Source organism: Peromyscus leucopus, chromosome 7, assembly GCF_004664715.2.
Source record: "Peromyscus leucopus breed LL Stock chromosome 7, UCI_PerLeu_2.1, whole genome shotgun sequence".
Lineage (NCBI taxonomy): Eukaryota > Metazoa > Chordata > Mammalia > Rodentia > Cricetidae > Peromyscus > Peromyscus leucopus.
Window position 1 is genome coordinate 34,809,914 of NC_051069.1, and position 4,162 is coordinate 34,814,075.

A 4,162-nucleotide genomic window follows, 5' to 3' on the forward strand; every position below is an offset into this window, starting at 1 on the left:
CTCCATCTGCTGCAAGAGAAAGCTTCTCTGATGATGGCTGAATAGGACACTGATCTATGAGTATAGAAGAATATCATTAGAAGTCATTTGCCATTTTTCCTACCTTTTTCCTCAACAGTATTTGGTTTGGCCCTAGGTCTCTGGGCTATCTAGTCTCTAGTCCTTGGTCACCAAGCAGTGTTGGGTATGGGTTCCATCTCAGTGAGTAGGCTTTAAGTCAAACCAGACAATGGTTGGTTACTTCCACAAGCTTTATATCACCATTGCTTTAGCATATTTTTCAGGCCCATAGCCAGACATTACAGGGAGAAAGAGATGGAGAGACTGAGAGACAGACAGAGACAAACAAACAGACCTTGGAACACTCAACTCCAAATAGAATATCTCCATCAAATCCCGCCCATCAGAGCTTTGGGAACCTAGCAAAAGAGGAGGCAGAAAGAATAGAAGAGCCAGAGAGGATGGAGGATACCATGAGAACAAGGCCCTCTAAATCAACTGAGCAAAAATCATATGAACTCAAGGGACTGAAGAAGTAAGCCTATGCCCTGCTTCAGGTCCTTTGCATATACATTATATGGCTTCCAGTTTAGTGTATTTATGGGAATCCCTCAGTGTATGAATGAGTGTACAAGAATCCTGTTCTTTTCTAATGAGAGACAAAAAGGGAATGGATCCAGGTTAGGAGGAACTGGGAGGAGGGGGGACTGTAATTAGGATATATTGTGTAAAAAAAGAACTGATTTTCAATAAAAGGGGGAAATAAATAAATGAGTTGACCTATTATGTAAAACATTTTTAAAAGAAATAGAATTATATCCTTTTCCCCCTCACCACCTTCCCTGTTATTCTCTCTTGAACCTTTCTCATTTTCAAGTTGATAACATAATTTTCTTTGATTAGTTACATGCATTGGTAAAATGCAGATACTAATAGTACTTATGACACAGAATGGTTTGCATATTAAAGAAAGCACTACAAATTAATCCTTTCAAACTGGTGCCTTTATAAACAAAACCAAAATGAGTGGATGTCAGTATTAAAGTTGCAGAAGACAATTTGGTCCTCAGTGTAGACTAGGCTGCCCTTTAGTGGGCCTGCTTCACCACCTTTTGATGTCTTCATGCTTGGCAGCTTTTTCCATGTCAGGTCTGTGAGAGACGCATTAAGGGTAGGAACAGTGGAAGGCCATGCCAGTGAGCTTCCCTTTTAGCTCTGGAATGACCTTTACCACAGCCTTGGCAGCACCAGTGGATGTGTGGATGCATGGATGATGTTCTGGGCAGCCCCACAGACATCATACCACAGCTCCCAAGAGGGGCCATCCACAGTCTTCTGGGTGGCAGTGATGGTATAGATTGTGGTCAGGAGTCTTTCCACAATTTCAAAGTTCTCATGGATGACTTTCCCCAGAGAGACTAGTAGTTGGTGCAGGAAGCGATTGCTAACAATCTTGAGTGAGTTGTCATTCTTCTTGTGGTTCACAACCATCACAAACATGGGGACGTCAGCAGAAAGGGCAGAATGGATGACCCTTTTGGTTCAACTTTCAAGTGGGCCTTGTTTTCTCCATGGTGGTAAAGATACATGAGGTTCCACAACATATTTGGCATCAGTACTACCCCATTTGATGTTGGTAGGATGGCGATAGCCTTCTGGTTGATGACAAGTTTCCCATTCTCAGCCTTAGCTATGCTGTGGAATTTGTCATGAGTAGAGTCCTACAGGAACATATACACCATGTATTTGAGGTCAATGAATGTGTCATTGATGGCAAAAATATCCACTTGGCCAGAGCTGAAGGTAACCCTGGTAACCAGGCAACCAATATGGCCAAATCCATTCACTCAGACCATCACCATCAGTATTACGGCCTAGATTGGAACTACGTAAGAAGATGATGCTGGCTCTAGAATGGGAAAGAGTAGAGTACCATCTCTTAAAATCAACTTTAAATCAGCCTTCTGTGATGTTCCTTGAGTCTTAGATGCAAGAGTTGTGTTGTAAATGTAGCTATTTTAGCTAGATTCCCAGTGATCAGTTTATCTCTGCACCATATCCTCATTATATTAATAGGTAATTTCAATTTATAAGCAAGGCAAAGTTTATTTGAAATGACATGAAATGCAATTCAAAACTTGATTAAACAGTGTGTAAATAGACAATAAATTTTAATACATGAGAAGGAAAATCAATAAATTCAAATATAACCATATGTCAAGTTAACATACCAAAGTAAAAAGGAGCTATTATGCTGCTCCCAGAAATCATTGCCTTTTCAATAAGAACCCAGGGCCAGGTGCAAAATGCCTTCCATGAATTGTTGGCTAGAGAAATCCAAGAGTCTCCAAAAGGAAAACAGGGTATTATCATTGTTACTCTTGGTTGCCTACCATAACTAGATGGTAAGATCTCATTTCTGAAGACACTGCTAATTTTGGATACATGACACAGAGAAATTGAGTTGGTACTAAGATACAAACTACTTCCAGGCTGGCTAGGTTTTATAGTTTCAAAACTATAGTGTGTTTTTCAGGTTGTTGGCTAGAAAACTCATTGAAAGCCAAACTCAAGCATTAACCATGCCTACTATAACAATAACCTGCCAAGCTGGATATGTCCACTGATGCAATTGTGGCAAGGATATTAGGATAATAACCAACCACTTAGTGATTTGATTTGATGCCTGCTTCATAATAAATACTGTATTTCTGGTACTATAAACCTTTTCAGAAGTTTATTGTGAGTGAGGGAAGACATAAGCTTAAAAGACAACAGAATACCACTATTTATCTAATTGAATATGTGGTCAAGTCATTTTGTAATTGTTCATCCTTATACCCATAGACTAGTGCTGCTCTCAGCCTGAGACAAAAAATTACTTTTTTCAGAGGCTTATAATTAATACAGAGACTCATATCTTGTCAAAGTACTAAGAACATTTGAATGATGGGCTCTCAACCCTACATGGGACCTCTGTATCACCCCCTTCTGAAAGCCCAGGAACATCATAGGAGAAAAGGCAGAGAGGATTTAGGAGTTAAGAAAATGGAGAAGAGTATCATGACACTCTGGTCTATGTAATCATACCTACAGATGACATTGTTTCAAATATTGATTACCACCTTTTAAAATGATTAAATTCAATTGCATTTAAATAACACAAGATGTCTTCTATTTCTCTGACACACTGAACTTTGAACTGTTCAAAATCATTTTTCAGTTTCAAGTACTTCTAAATATCAAAGGCAAAAATTACCAGAAAGATTGTACCATGTTGGAGTAATCTCATTGCAACTATTTAAGAGGCCTCTGATGATGTCAGTTGAAAATGAACAGAAGTATCTATATCTACCCTGGAAACAAATAGGTCAAGGCTTCTGCCTGAAAAGATGACATCACAGGAATGCTTGCCTGGCCTTCCACTACCATAGAGGAGGTTTCTAAGGCTGGAAAACATCCTCTATTAGTACAGCAAGAGATCTAGCCCAAGCTATCTCTTATCCATAGTGGACATTGCCCCCTGTCAGTAACTGCTGCAGCTGCTGTGGAGGTATATGCCTTTGCTAAGGCTATAATGGTGGATTAGTCAATGACATTCATCTTGTCCTTGCTCTTGACAGGGCCATAGGGTGATAATACATCAGATCTCCCTACCCTTGGCCCCACCAGACTGTTTTCTAGACAATAATGCCAGCACAATAACCCTGAAATTACAATGGATCCAGGATACTCATGATAGGCATGGCCTCCATACCTTAATGTTTGTTGGAAAACTCCATCTTAATATTTATACATGAATGGGAAAGGGTGAGGACTGTGGAGAGATGTACCTGAGGCCTTTCATGACCATCAAATCAGAACTCAAGAATTTTCAATGCCTTTAGATGATGGAATGAACTAGTTGGGTAAATATACACTGCTCCATGGGGAGATAGACCTATTTACTTCCCAGAACTGAGCTAAGCTATTTGCTGATTTGTTTTGCTTCAGGCTATGATGCTGACTGCAATATAAAACTAAGACCACACTTTATATGCTGTGCCTATGGCTCTCATTCACTTCCTCTATTTAATCACATGCTTTAATGAATTAATGAATAAAAAACAACAGAAAAGACTCTAGGCATTCAGAATACCTTTGAGAAATTAAAAACATTCAA

General features: G+C 39.4%; 1 pseudogene; it reads right to left on the reverse strand.

Annotated features, from left to right (window-relative positions):
• Nucleotides 1–1,005: 1,005 nt before the first annotated feature.
• On the reverse strand, nucleotides 1,006–1,791 carry LOC114687780 (annotated as a pseudogene).
• Nucleotides 1,792–4,162: the final 2,371 nt, after the last annotated feature.